This window comes from Mustelus asterias, chromosome 3, assembly GCF_964213995.1.
Source record: "Mustelus asterias chromosome 3, sMusAst1.hap1.1, whole genome shotgun sequence".
Lineage (NCBI taxonomy): Eukaryota > Metazoa > Chordata > Chondrichthyes > Carcharhiniformes > Triakidae > Mustelus > Mustelus asterias.
In genome coordinates, this window is record NC_135803.1 from 125,916,326 (window position 1) to 125,932,712 (window position 16,387).

Here is a 16,387-nt window from a genome sequence, read left to right on the forward strand (position 1 = left end):
ACATTACTTAGTGACTATATTATATATTCTCATACCTTTATTTGCCTTCCCCCAAAATGTTACCTTATATTTCTCCAGATTGGATTTCATTTGTCACTCTTCAGCCCACCTGAACAGTTCATTGTTATTTTTCTGCACTCTACAGCTTTCTTTCTTACGATCAATCATGTAGCCAATTTTGTATCATCTGCAAACTTCTTAATCATATTCCTTCCATTTAGGTCAGACTCAATCAAGGGACCAAATATTGAACCCTGCAGAAATCCACTGGAAACAGCCTGCTGGGTGATTGCGAAACACCCATCAACCATCGCCCATTGTGTCATACCTCTGAGATAACTTTGGATTCAGCTTGCCACTTTACCCTGCATAATCATGGACTTGTACTTTTCTGGTCGGTTCCACGTGGAACCTTGTCAAAAGCTCTGCTAAATCCAGTTACGCTACATCAAACCTACTACCTCCCTTGATTTCTCCTCAAAAAATTCAGTTTAGTCAGATGCAACCTTCCCTTAACAAATCCATGCTCACAGTCCATACCTTTCTAATTGATGATTAATATTTTCCCTCAGGATTTTTTCCAATAATTTGCCCACCCTCGAAGATAGGCCGACTGGCCGATAATTACTTAGTCTCCTTCCTTAAACAACAGTACAATGTTAGCCGTCTTCCCATCATTCAACAACACGCTAGCAACCAGAAAGGATTAGAACATGATGGTCAAAGCCTCCACTATTTCTTCCCTTGCTTCTTTGAACAGCTTGAGATACATCTCACGCAGGCCTGTCAATTTACCTACTTTTAAAGATGCTTAACATCTTAGTATTTTATTTCTCATAATGTTTATACCATCCAAAATTTCACACACATCCTCTTTAAGGGTGGCTTGCTGGCACAGTGGTTAGCACTGCTGCCTCACAGTGCCAGGGACCCGTGTTCGATTCCTGACTTGGGTCACTGTGCGGAGTCTGCACTTTCTCCCCGTGTCTGCGTGGGTTTCCTCCGGGCGCTCCGGTTTCCTTCCACAGTCCCAACGATGTGCTGGTTAAGTGCATTGGCCGTACTAAATTCTCCCTCAGTGTACCCGAACAGGTGCTGGAGTGTAACGATTAGGGGATTTTCACAATAACTTCATTGCGGTGTGAATGTAAGCCTACTTGTGACATTAATAAATAAACTTAAAAACTTTAACTACAATTTCTATATTGACCCCTCTTTTGTGAAGACAGGCAGAGTATTAATTAAGAACCATGCTCATGGTCTTCCACCTCTGCAGATGGGTTACCTTTTTGGTTTGCAATTGATCCTACTCCTTCCTTCATGAACCTCCTACTCTATGATTTTACTTGCCAATATCTTTTCATTGTTGCTCTTGTTGCTTTTTAAATTTCCTTTCTTTAATTTCACCCCACACTTTCTAAACTCCTCAAAACTTTCTGTGATATTGAGCTCTTGGTATTTAAATAAGCTTCCCTTTTTCCCTTAGCCTACCCTGTGTGTTTCTTGACATTGGAGCTCCACAGGGCAGGTATTGCTCTCCTCAATGGAGGAAATGTCAGCTGACCGTCGACCCACATTAAATAAGCCCACTCAGCAGTGATCATGTGCTGCGTTGTGTGTGAGCTTAAGCAGTTGAGAGTGGAACTTCTGCCCATCAGTGGTACTCACTTGCAGGTATTTAGATCCTTATTATTTGTGCTGTTGTAAGACATTTGGGAGCTTGGAGATTGTTGTGTCTTGATTTCTCTGCCTCGACTATTGACTGAGTATTTCCAGCTTATCATGGATGCCATTTTTGCTTTCTCTATTTGGAATGGAAGCCCATACACCCCGAGGAAGAGGAACATCAACATCAGCAACCAGGACAAATGAGATGATAATGAAGCTGGAAGTTCAAAGACTGTTTTTCACTGCAGTGGATGAGTTTTAAACTGAAACTAAAAATGACACTGAAAACTAGCCAGGAGTTAAGACTTGAGTTAAAATATTTTTATCTTATACTTTTCAAGTATTCCTGTAGCTGCCAGCTCAATATGTTCTTTCCCTACTCCTTTTTTCTAACTCTGTACTTGTTTAAAAGCTGTTCATCTCTAACATCTTCCGGTTTTGATGACAGGTCATTGACCTGAAACATGAACTCTGCTTTTCTCTCCAATAATGGCGCCTGACCTGATGAGTGTTTCCAACATTTTGACCTTTTTTAAATTACAGATCTCCATCACTTGCAGCATTTTTTGGGACTGTTGTGTATATTCTGTTGATGCAAAAGACTAGTCCAGGGATACATTTAGTTGAGGGTCACGATCTTGAGAAATGGCTTACTAACTTCTGAGGTGTCATCAGAATAAAGCATAAATGTAAATGATGTAACATGGGTATGAATAGCATTAAATGTGTTTGCATCCAGATTGTATAGGGAGCCCCATTGGTGTATCAGGTTCCCCTTGAAACATATTCTTCCATTATTCATTACCATTGGAGTGCACCATTCAGTTACCTTACTCAGTGATGTCAGCTTGCTTCATTCTTCTTATTTCCTCTTCCACTTTAGAGAGAATTGAGAATGTAACACTATAGGCTCTACACAAGCCGTAAGACATAGTGCTGCCTGAGAGCCTCAAGTTTCATCTGCCTAATGTCACCAAAGAAACATTTGTTGAGTACTCTCAAGCAAGACAATGTGACTCTCAAGCAAGACAATGTGACCCTTGTTAAAAAGGTCTTGAAAGGAAACACGATGGTCTGGATACTGTGACATAACAGTAATATCTATATTGCCGCCAATCTTGAAATATAAACTCAGTGATTTTTCTATGTTCATTAGTACACATAATTGACCTAAGAAGAACTAATGAGGTCGTTTATCATTTGCAAGTAGTGTTTTAAAAGCTTTGGTGCAAATAAATCATTTCAAAATGTCTTGGTTATTGCATTTCCTGCATTTTGGATTACATATGCTTCTTGACTGTGTCTGTGATTGTATTGTGTACAAGATTAGTACTTTATAGTTTGACAGAGCACTCTTCTTCTGAAAGTTATTTCATTTCTGTCCTTCCTTTTGCCTAGACTGTTTCTCTCAGTCCTTTTTGACATTTGACCCTCTACTTGGAATTTTATCAGCTCTGAATGATGTGCTATTTGGAAGGCTGTGTCATTTCTGATTTCATTTGCAGTGCTTGTGGCAGGTTTTTGCCAGTAATGCCAATCATAATTCTACCCTGAATATTCTCAATTTTCTATGTGTCAAATGCAGAGTGGTGCCCTTCATGGAGACTTTAGACAAATAATTCCAACGGTTTTCCATTCTCTGATTCCACTTTTGGAGGAGTGGCCTTTCACAAATTAAGTTGCCTTTTGAAGCAAAATTGTCATCATATTTTTGAAACACTTTCTATATTTAATTCCTTACCTTCTATTTCAAATATGAAAGCTTCATAAATGTCATCTGCCTCTTGGCCAAAACCATGAAGTAATGTATACAGCATCATCCCCTAACCTTTAAAACTTTAAACTTTACTTTATCACCGATCTAAGCTGTGAAAATCTTTCATGCCAAACTGACCAGAGCAATTGCTGGCTAAAGTTGAAGCTTGCTGATGAATCAAGTTTTGCTATCCTGAAGAACTTCTGCTTTCCACAGATAACTGCAGAGTTTTGGTTTACTGATGTTGCTGAATTATATTACAAAGCTAATCCTTGTGCTGGTTTTTAAACAGACTTATTCACAAGCTGAAAGAAGTAGCATTTGATTTTACTTCAAATGACACTCCAGAAATATTTAACAGCTGCTTGAGTTCAACTAATTTTCTTCATGTAAAAATGCAACTCTTATCAAAATTAGTTGAATGTTTTATTCACTTTCTCTTTAAATCATCATTAAGCCGAATACACCTCACCAGCTTCAATGATCACTTGACAAAGACTTAAATATTTTGCTAAGATACTGAGAGCATTTGTAATAATCAGGCCAAAACAAATCAGATGAACATAGAACATAGAACAGTACAGCACAGAACAGGCCCTTCGGTCCACGATGTTGTGCCGAGCTTTATCTGAAACCAAGATCAAGCTATCCCACTCCCTATCTTCCTGGTGTGCTCCATGTGCCTATCCAATAACCGCTTAAATGTTCCTAAAGTGTCTGACTCCCCTATCACTGCAGGCAGTCCATTCCACACCCCAACCAGTCTCTGCGTAAAGAACCTACCTCTGATATCCTTCCTGTATCTCCCACCACGAACCCTATAGTTATGCCCCCTTGTAATAGCTCCATCCACCCGAGGAAATAGTCTTTGAATGTTCACTCTATCTATCCCCTTCATCATTTTATAAACCTCTATTAAGTCTCCCCTCAGCCTCCTCCGCTCCAGAGAGAACAGCCTTCGCTCCCTCAACCTTTCCTCATAAGACCTACCCTCCAAACCAGGCAGCATCCTGGTAAATCTCCTCTGCACTCTTTCCAGCCCTTCCACATCCTTCTTATAGTGAGGTGACCAGAACTGCACACAATATTCCAAATGTGGTCTCACCAAGGTCCTGTACAGTTGCAGCATAACCCCACGGCTCTTAAACTCCAACCCCCTGTTAATAAAAGCTAACACACTATAGGCCTTCTTCACAGCTCTATCCACTTGAGTGGCAACCTTTAGAGATCTGTGGATATGAACCCCAAGATCTCTCTGTTCCTCCACAGTCTTCAGAACCCTACCTTTGACCCTGTAATCCACATTTAAATTAGTCCTACCAAAATGAATCACCTCACATTTATCAGGGTTAAACTCCATTTGCCATTTTTCAGCCCAGCTTTGCATCCTATCTATGTCTCTTTGCAGCCTACAACAGCCCTCCATCTCATCCACTACTCCACCAATCTTGGTGTCATCAGCAAATTTACTGATCCACCCTTCAGCCCCCTCCTCTAAGTCATTAATAAAAATCACAAAGAGCAGAGGACCAAGCACTGATCCCTGCGGCACTCCGCTAGCAACCTGCCTCCAATCCGAAAATTTTCCATCGACCACCACCCTCTGTCTTCGATCAGACAGCCAGTTACCTATCCAATTGGCCAACTTTCCCTCTATCCCACACCTCCTCACTTTCATCATAAGCCGACCATGGGGGACCTTATCAAACGCCTTACTAAAATCCATGTATATGACATCAACTGCCCTACCTTCATCAACACACTTAGTTACCTCCTCAAAAAATTCTATCAAATTTGTGAGGCACGAATCCGTGCTGACTATCCCGGATTAATCCGCATCTTTCTAAATGGTCGTAAATCCCATCTCTAAGGACCTTTTCCATCAATTTACCAACCACCGAAGTAAGACTAACCAGTCTATAATTACCAGGGTCATTTCTATTCCCTTTCTTAAACAGAGGAACAACATTCGCCATTCTCCAGTCTTCTGGCACCATCCCCGTGGACAGCGAGGACCCAAAGATCAAAGCCAAAGGCTCTGCAATCTCATCCCTTGCCTCCCAAAGAATCCTTTACACATGAAGGTGCGTAAAATTTCAAAATACAATGATTCGGAGGGCAAAGTTATTGAATGAGTAATTGAATATGAATCAGGAAAGCAGACTTTTTGAAAGCCGCAATAATCCTTTCAGTTAGTAAGGGTTGGTCACGCAATGATGTGTCCATGAACATTTTCAACCTGTTGCATTATGAATAGAGCTAAAAGGGCTTGTGTACCATCTTTGATGGGCTTTAATCCTCAAAAACGATCACTGTCTCGGGAAAAGCTAAAACTATGATTTCTTGACTCAATGCTTGGGGATGAGTTGCATTTTCAAAATGTTACACTGTAAAGTGGTTATTATCTGATGTTAATACATTGTTCTTGCATTCAACATTGTGCATTACGTCTGGAATGCATTTTTATTTCAGGAATTGATGTCATGATGTGAAAATGCCATCAAAGTTCTTATGTCACAACTGAAAGATTCTTGAAAGGAAAATAGAAATCACTAACAATATCCTGTGAGACCATCTGAAACCTTTGAATAGAAATGATAAGTTTTGTATTTCATCCTTCATCAGAACTGAAACTGAAAGATAAGCAACCATTCATGCCTACAGTACAACATTTTGGCTTGGGCTAACAAGAAGGCATTCAAAATCTCTTAGTGCCAAGTAATCACTAGGTCCAATAACAAAAATGTTCAACCTCTTCCTCTTCCCCTTCACCGTTGCCCCACAATCAACATCCCAGAGCAGGTGGCCATTGCAAGATCAATAATATGGCTACAAGGTCCGAGAAGAGTCTGCAACGAGAAGCTCAACTTCTGGACACTTCCAAGCCTTCCTACAATCGATGAGGTTGAACCAGGAGTGTACTGAATCACTCAATGTTTAACAACATGGGCATGGGCTGCAACAACAGTCAGGTTGTTCAACAGAATCCATAACAGAGTTACTTGCTAAATAATTCCTTACAGTCAATGTTCCAGACTCCTCCATCACCATCTCTGGGTATGCCCTATTCCACTGGCACAACAGACCCACCAGAGATAGCACAGTATTGTGGTATACAGTCAGGAAGAGGTTACCCTAGCAGTCCTCAATATTGGCCGTGATTCACCGGGAAAATACTAAGTGCTGCCGCCAGCAGGAAAATTGGAGTGTTTCCTGCTGGCGCTGGCAGCACTGAAGAGGTTGAATTCAACGCATGCAAATGGGTTGGGGCTCCCCCCATGGAGATCATGCTGATTTCCTGACTCCCCAGGCATCTGATTCGCTGGAGTCAGGAATCAGCTGTGACCCCATGACAAGCACGAGCTCTATTTAAATGCTCCCCACAGCACTGCCTGCAAGAGGATGGCTGGAAGGAAGACAGCCCTGAGGTTCCTGGACATGGACCTAGACTACATACTCGATGCAGTAGAGTAGAGGAAGGGCACACTTTTCCCCCATGTGGGCTGAAGACCTCCAGACATCATCCTCAACCCAACCTGGGATGTGGCGGGGAGGTAGTAAGCTCCAACAGCTTGACCAGGAGCACACTTACATTGTCGCAAGAAGAAGAATGACCTCCTTAGAGCTGCAAGGGTGAATGCCCACCTGTCTGCCCTTGGCACCACTCCTGATCCAGACCCCTGGCATCTAACCATTAACCCCGTACAGTCACCCAACACCCCAACAACCAACATAAACCAAAAGTTCCCCCACTCTCCCAGCCATGCTCCTCACAACAACCTTTATGCTGGGTGCCATAGCTATACATGCTGCCAAACAAGTGGCTGAAATGACATCCTTATGTCCCCACAGGAGAAGCTCTTCCAAACAGGAGGGAGCAGGCCAAGACTGGTGGTAGGATCTGAGTGCTGACCCCCTTCGGGGAGAGGGCAATGGAACTCATGGGGGAGCTCCGGAATGTGTCATGACAGACAGAAATGTCTGCATGCAGCAGACAAGTAAGACTCCACTATCCCATTATCCAGATGACATGTCTCAAGTGAGTTCCTACTCTCCCATCCCCTTGTCCTTGCCAAACGCTGACTCCATGCCCTTTGTCATTCAGGAGCTCCATCAGAAGAGACCAGGCCATCCGGGGTCGCTCCCCCACGACCAACCCTCACAGAACCCTGGGGCAGAGCTCCGGGAAGGACATTGACCTCTTAACACTCCTTTCGCCTGAATCAAGCATCAGCACAGAGATAATGACCTCGATGGGACATGTTAGTGGAAAAGCTTCAGGGCAACTCTCTGGAGTGTATCACACTGCAGCTGAAACACATCAGGTAGAGGCAGGAATATCTGAGAGAATGGGCAGATCCCAGGAGCCAGCTGCCCCCAAGGCAGATGGTGGGCCTGTGGTGGAGATGCAGATGCAGAACCAGGCTTTACAGGAAGGGGTGTCAGCAACATTTCAGCAACTACATGACCAGCTGGAGGAATCTGAAAGCCTTCTGTCGCAGGATATGGTGCTGGCAATGTGTGGCACCCAGGCCAGTACTGCCAGAGAGATCTGCCTTTGTTGGAAGAATGATAGATATGAAATAAAGGACCATCTGGTGCAGTAAGCAGTCCATCCAAACTTCCCACTTCTGCTCGAGGCTTTGCAGGCAAAGATAAAAAGACTGAGCTGAAAAAAAGCAGTACTAGAAATCTCCTTCTGTCCAGGAAAGTTCCAGACAGTTGGGAACAACACTGTATGAAGAAAGAGCCCAGAATAACAGCTGTGCTTAAAAGAGGAATCACTTCAGGGTCAATGAGGCATGAGATGATTGTAAAAATCACGCAGGCTTTGATCTCCCCCTCAGCTGTCAGTCAAAGAGCTTTTAGCAGCTCATGTTCCATCTGTCCCTTATGTAAACTAAGCCAGTTAATACCCTCCTTGATGTGGTTTGACTGTAAGTGAAATAGTTTTTTGACACTCTATGGATCGGAAGGTGAATAACTCCTGATGAGCGAGGGAAACCAATGCCTTCCTGTCAGCCAAAGGAGGTCAGAGACCTCTGGTAACAGCTATGGTTCCTGAAATTAAGAAAGTCCTACCCAACAATTTGAATGGAGTGTAACTTTAACTTAGAAGGTTCACAAATGTCCAGGGGCATGCATTTCCATCTAAACAGGAGGCTTTCAAACCTACAATTGACAGGAAACATCAATATCAATGCTCAGGGGCCTGAAATTCAAAGTTCAGCAGAGACCTCCTATCATCCCATGGCAATACGGACGAGTTCAGCCACGAGGCCCCATCCCAGGGTAAATCCCCTAAGGTCAAGTCCTTTCCCCCAGAACTTGCCCCCTACCCCACATTCCCTACAATAAATCCCCTCTACACACCTGAAGCCTTTTAGAGGCGTTACTTACCTCCTTGCTCATCCTCAGAGCCCAGTGCGCCTGGTCCACACTTTTAAAGTGTAGCACCATTTGGCATCCACAGGACTTCCGGCAGGGGAGGCCGGAGCATCGTGGGAGCTGGTTGAATCGGGCTTCCAGGCCAATTAATTTAAAGCAAGTAGGCAAACATGCATAATAAGTAGGTTCCCGCCCGCTCTGGGAACTTGATTGGGAGATGCCGGCGTTGGACTGGGGTAAATACAGTAAGAGTTTTAACAACACCAGGTTAAAGTCCAACAGGTTCATTTGGTAGCAAATGCCATTAGCTTTTGGAGCGCTGCTCCTTCATCAGATGGAGTGGAAATCTGCTCTCAAACAGGGCACAGAGACACAAAATCAAGTTACAGAATACTGATTAGAATGCGAATCTCTACAGCCAACCAGGTCTGAAGGATACAGACAATGTGAGTGTCTCTTTACATCTCTTTAACCTGTGCTTAATGCTCCCTCCACTCACATTGTCTGTATCTTTAAGACCTGGTTGGCTGTAGAGATTCGCATTCTAATCAGTATTCTGTAACTTGATTTTGTGTCTCTGTGCCCTGTTTGAGAGCAGATTTCCACTCCATCTGGCGAAGGAGCAGCGCTCCGAAAGCTAAAGGCATTTGCTACCAAATAAACCTGTTGGACTTTAACTTGGTGTTGTTAAAACTCTTACTGAACTTGAACTTGATTGGGGCCAGCGGGGCAAGCTGGGGGACTCGCAAACAGCTTGACACCCAGCGGGAATCCTGATTTAGCCCTCATGCAAGATCCAATGGGCCATCGGGATTCGCCATTACGGCGAGTGGACCTGAAGAATCCCTTCCCCATGGCATCACGTCAAGTATGAGCAAGAAAATGTCCTGATGATTATAACTTACTGTCCTTAGCTAATGAATTGGTACGACTCCATATTAAACATCGCTTGGGAAAAGTACTGAGGGTGACATAGGCACATAAATGAATTGGATTAAGGAACTGAAGGTATGATTGCTAAATTTGCTGCTGGCACAAAGATAGGTAGGAAAGTAAAATGTGAACAGGGTATAAGAAGGCTCTAAAGACATATAGATACGTTAAGTGAGTGGACAAAAATCTGGCAAATGGAATATAATGTGGGAAAATGTGAAATTGCCTGTGAATATGAAATGTGAAATATGAAGAAGAGTCATATGGACTTGAAACATATATTCCATTTTCTTTCTTCACAGATGCTACCAGACTTGCGAGATATCCTAGCATTTTCTATTTTTGTGTGTGAAATGTCCATTTTGGCAGAAAAAATAAAAATGGTGAGAGATTGCAGAGCTTTAAGGTGCAGAGGGATCTAGGTGTACTGATCCAAGAATCGCAAAAGGTTAGTATGCAGGTACAGCAAGTAATTAGGAATGTTAATAGAATGCTATCATTTATTGAAGAGGAATTAAATACAAAAGTAAGGAGTTATGCTTCAGTTATACAGGACATTCGTGAGACCACATCTTGAGTACTGCTGTACAATATTGATCTCCCTACTTAAGAAAGGAAATTAATGCAATGGAAGGATTTCAGAGAAAGCTTACTAGACTAATATCTGGAATGGGCAGGTTGCCTTACAAGGAAAGATTAGACACGTTAGACTTGTATCTGCTGGACTTTAGAAGAGTAAAAGATGCATTGATTGCAACATGTAGGCCAGAATGTTACGGCCATTCACACTGGCAGAATTTTCCCATCCCGCTGCAGTGAATGAAGGTTTGACTGGATGCTAAATTCTCCAACCTCGTTGCAGCAGGAGTGTGGCATAAATGGCCAGTAAGATCGCGCCCAAAAGATCCTGAAGCGTTTTGACAAGGTGAATATGAAGAGGATATTTCCTTTTGTGAAACAACAGATACTGCAATAAAAGAAAATAGACTAATGGGTTGAATTATTTTCAAACTGCATCATAAATAAACAAAAGCGTGATGATTTGATGAGGCAATGGAAAGCTTTTAAAAGGACACAAGGACATTTAAATAGTCAAGACGGTGAAAATATCTGGTAAAGATTAAGAAAATAAAGACAACAAAAGTGGAAAAAAAATCTTGCAGTATATTTGAAATGAAAACAGAATGTCGCAAACACTTTGTATAATTGCCAGTCCTCGATATAAAATGAGGCCAATATCATAGACACTGGCAGACCTAAACCTTATCCTCTGCTGCAAGCTAAACAAAGGCTACAGTCACACTTTGAAATTACTGAAGTCAGGATCGGACCAGAAGGCTGCAGCAGCCTCAGGAAAAATTGCAATACCCTTCATGAAGCTTATGTTGAGGCTGTTTGGAAAAGTGCAGGAAAACCAAAGACAACAAAAAGAGATTGGGAATTGGAGGGTGAAGTTAAAGTCTGAGCCATGCAGTGATCAGGGACACATTTACAAGATTTACAGTGCTTAGTTTATTTTGTTCGTATTTCGTACTGCACCGTTTTTGCTTTTACTCAGCATTGAGAAGCAGATGTCAGTCACAATTATTTCTATTGGTCCATAAATAGATGTTCAAAATGTTTAAACTGATTTTCATATTGAAAGAATTATCCTTCAACAGCTGAGTGACATTAGAAATGTAGAGCATATATAGAAAATGCCATATTGGAAAGTACAAAGTACAAAAGCAACAAACAGTCAAATGTACAAGAAATAAACCCAAACACCGATCAAAGGTAAAATCTGGAAAAAGTTGCTTGTCAGCCTAGTGATGGATGTAAGGATACAAAAAAGTAAAGTTTAAAACAGGCCTTAAATCAGGTTGTGGAGAGAAAGGCTTGGTTCTGTTCCAAATGGATAAAGCTTCTTTTATACTTCGCAAGCCAGACTTGTCAGTCCTGCCAACTCTAGATGCAGCTATCTACAACAAAAATCGTAACGTTTTCAAATTCACTAAGGAAGACTAAGTGAAAGAAATTGGATTTTGAAACTCAGGAAAAGAAATAGACCATTCAATCCATCTAGCCTATTCTGTCTTTCAATAAGATGATGGCTGATCTGTGTGTCAACCAATGCTTTATTCACTCTCCTTGCTTTCCCGCCAGCCTCCAGCTCAGTGAAAGAAAGCACTGCTGTGATCTATTCAATATTTTCTGACCTTTTCATCTATTGGTGTTAACACAGTGATGGAAGGCACCTCCAATTCAATGACATGCCCTGGTATTCTGAGTGTGCTTCTCATGAAAGCATATTGTCACTCAGATCATTGGCCCATCTGTGCTTGTCACTCTAAGGCACTCTAAATATGTAGCATCATGACACTGGAATGGCATGGTGATGTGGCCATTCAACACTCTCAATGTAACAGTCATCAGTCATCCACCACTGAGTGCACGTGAACTGGGTGCCTCGATGTGGATATTGGTGTCTGGTGTTGCCCATTGCATAGCTCTACCACCTGGCCTCACATTTCAATTTTTATTTCATGATAGGCTTTCAGTTTGCAGATCTAAATCCACAGACTTCTCCAGACCGCAGAAGGTCTTTAAATTGCTTTCTATACTTGGTCCAAGTTTTTGTACGAAATGGCTGTTCATTATTACATCCAACTCTAGACTTGGCTTTTTAGTCTGGCCTCCTCCTCCTGTCTGCTGGAAAAAGCGCATCTTTCCTTTCCCTTATCAGGCGTAAATCCAGGTGGATTGTCGAGTGACCCTTTCTCATCCTGAAACCATTCCTCGACCATCCTCAACACTGGTGCCCCACAAGGCTGTGTTCTCAGCCCCCTACTATACTTCTTATACACCTATGACTGCATGGCCAAATTCCTCTCCAATTCGATTTTCAAGTTTGCTGATGACACCACCGTAGTGGGTCGGATCTCAAACAATGATGAGACCGAGTATAGGAATAAGATAGAGAATCTGGTGAACTGGTGCGGCAACAATAATCTCTCCCTCAATGTCAACAAAATGAAGGAGATTGTCATCGACTTCAGAAAGCATAAAGAAGAACATGCCCCGGTCTACATCAATGGGGACGAAGTAGAAAGGGTCGAGAGCTTCAAGTTTTTAAGTGTCCATATCACCAACAATCTGTCCTGGTCCCCCCATGCTGACACTATAGTTAAGAAAGCACACCAATGCCTCTACTTTCTCAGGAGACTAAGAAAATTAGGCATGTCAGCTACAACTCTCACCAACTTTTACAGATGCACCATAGAAAGCATTCTTTCTGGTTGTATCACAGCTTGGTATGACTCCTGCTCTGCCCAAGACCACGAGGAACTACAAAAGGTCATGAATGTAGCCCAATCCATCACGCAAACCAGCCTCCCATCCATTGACTCTGTCCACACTTCCAGCTGCCTCAGCAAAGCAGCCAACATAATTAAGGAACCCACGCACCCCAGACATTCACTCTTCCACCTCCTTCCTTTGGGAAAAAGATACAAAAGTCTGAGGTCACGTACCAACTGACTCAAGAACAGCTTCTTCCCTACTGCTGTCAGACTTTTGAATGGACTTACCTTGCATTAAGTTGATCTTTCTCTACACCCTAGCTATGACTGTAAAACTACATTCTGCACTCTCTTCTTTCCTTCTCTATGAACGGTATGCTTTGTCTGCATAGCACACAAGAAACAATACTTTTCACTGTATGTTAATACATGTGACAATAATAAATCAAATCAAATCAAATCCTCCTAATGGCTCCATTGGTGTAGACCTCTTTTTTATACCTGTGTCTTCAATCTGCCTGAATGCAGGACATGTCTTTAAAATGGCACTTGTGTGCAAGCTGCCAGCATTAGGACTTCCCCACTGCCTTTAATTGGCTGGCTCTCCTACCTGCTGGCTCTTGAATGGTTCTTGTTATTAAAATCTGCCTGCCACCAATCTACATTTCCACCTGATGTTGGTTCATCCCCCTGCTCGTGAAATTCAGGCCATAGTTACTCTCTTCTTCCCTTCTCAAAATATCAAGAGATGCTTGTAATCTACAATTAACATTACAATTCCTGAATCTTGAGAACTTTGAGAAATGCGTATTTACAACTTCTTCACATCCTTCTTTTAATATCCTGGGGTGGAAATTATCAGAGCCTAAAGGTATGTCGACCCTAGGTTCCATTATTTTTAGCAATTTTGAAAAAAAAATTAAATCCACTAAGTTCTTTCCCTTAACTGACCTTTAGGTTTCTTGGAACAGCTGCCATTTGTCCCTCCACTATGAAAACAGGTACCAAACATACATTGACAAGTTTGTTATTTCCTTGTTATCCATTACGATCTTCTGAGACATCAGCAGATCTGCCTGTGAGTTTCATCTAACCAAATGAGTGCTTCACAAACTGGCGGTATTAATGCAGAGTATAAGCGTCCCAGATGTTTGCAAACTCAGGGGTTATCAGAAATGGAAAGATTTAAAAGCCATCCCATTTGACAGAAAACAATGACAGATTAATGGATGAATACAAAAGCAATTTTCAAATCACTCTCGATTCTTATTTAAGAGTCCAGCTCTTTTCAACCACATCAGACAGATTAGGCATCTGTGCAATGATACGTAATTGTAAGGCTACCTGCTAAAAGATGAATATATTGCTAGTTTTAATTTGATTTGATTCATTGGACTTAAGCCTTGCAGAGCTCAACATAACTTTCAAAAGCAGGCTCAGTTGTGTGTTTTGTTGGGTTTGGTCTATCTGGGATGTCATAAGGCCTGCTGTGGTGACGATGAATATGCCTTTGTATCTCAAGAAGTAATCTTTATATTATCTAATTTGTATAACACCTCCTCCAAATTAGGTAACAGAAAGCAAGTCACCTGTGTGCTAAAAAGATTGAGTTGCAAGACAATTAAACTTTAATTACAATGTACAACTATTGGAAATGTTGAAATATTTAATCACGTCAGTTTGTACAGATGAATTTAGGATAAATCCTCAATGCATCATGTAGGTCAGCAGTGCACAGGAGGGATACAGTGAAATATTAAATGTTAGCCTCCTTAAAGAAGGAATAATACCTTGATACCAGCCATGTTAAAATCGGAAATGTATTGAGCCTACATTAACAGTGGCAGATTCATCTTCTCTGTTGGAGAAAGCTGACTGTTATTCTCTCCTGCAATTAAACTTTAGCATTTAGGTACAACGGTCATCCATTATTTTTTTCCTACTGTCACATTTTGCACTTTCAGCTCTTTGATCTTTTTCTAAGCAATCTGGTCTCAATCAGATTGTGAGTTTTCAGCCTACAGCTAGTTGAAAAAAGCTGATACCATGTGGGAGAGTTGCATAATAGGTGCTGATTTAGAAATGGTCACCTTGCAATTATTTCTGTGCAGAACTGTGTAAGATTATAGGCAGGGGAAAGACCAGTTACATTCTACGTGTCGGTATTTTGTGTGTGTGTGTTTTTTCTTTTAACTTGTCCTAGCTGTCGATCTGGGAGGCAGACATAGTGTGCGTCCTGATGAGAAGCCACAGCTGATCGGCCAGCTGCAAAGAAATAAGATTGCTCTTGTCATTTTTCTCCTAGGTAATTTACCAAAGTGAAACATGCTTTCTTTCAAAGGCACATAGCCAGGAAAACCTCTTATGTATCTATAATTTACATTTTGAAGTTCATTGCACTCTCTTTGAGTCTGATTCAAGACAATTGCTACTAAGGTTTCTGATTTCTCATCTCCTGGAGCTCGTACTTGAATTTACAAATCTAACTTTCTGACGGTAACACAGGGTTCAGCCTGTTGAAAATGAAAATCTGGCACCGGAAAAGTGTCTGCTTTACACAATCCTACTGTCTTTGAAATTTGGTTTCGCATAAATTGTGCCAGTGTTTGAGTGCTTCAAATGTCATCCTTATGGTTGAAAAATATATTGTATCTTCTACAGTAGAGTGAACATTTAGCCTCGAGTGTAAGGTACAGGCTTCAGTGTTTACATGGAGGGTTTTTTTTTCAAGTTACAAATGTCATTCTCTATCAGCTTCCAGCTCAGGGTGTTTCAGCAAGTTTAATCATAAATAGGTGAACCATATCGATCAGGACAGTCTAAGATTGATCTATATTGAGTTAGATGATCCAAGCTGGACCAATAGTTGGGATGCTATAATTGATCTCAGCGCCTGGGTAGGGAGAGGAAATTTAGCTTGTGACCCCTGTTAGAAATGCATCTATCAATAAGGGCTGAGGCCAAGTTCAGTTTGACTTTCATGCCTCTTCCAATTGAAAAGCCTGCTGATACCTGGGTTGCTTTTGTTCTGAAAATAACTAGGTTTATTTTTATGCCCCCACCTCCTAAGGGTTTTTCACTCTGGGTTTTCGCCTCTCCCTGGAGATCACATGGTCTGGAATGGGGGTGAGTTAATAGGTTGTAATGAACAAAGCATCGTAGCTGTGAGGGACAGCTTGGTGGATAGGATATTGGTATGTAGATAGGCTGGAGAATTGGGCGGGGATCCTGGATTCAGGATTCAATCCTGGACCGGGGAGCGGCGCGGGCTTGGAGGGCCGAAGGGCCTGTTCCTGTGCTGTATTGTTCTTTGTTCTTTGTTCTTGTTCTTTGTCTCGACATGCAGCATGGAATCATACTA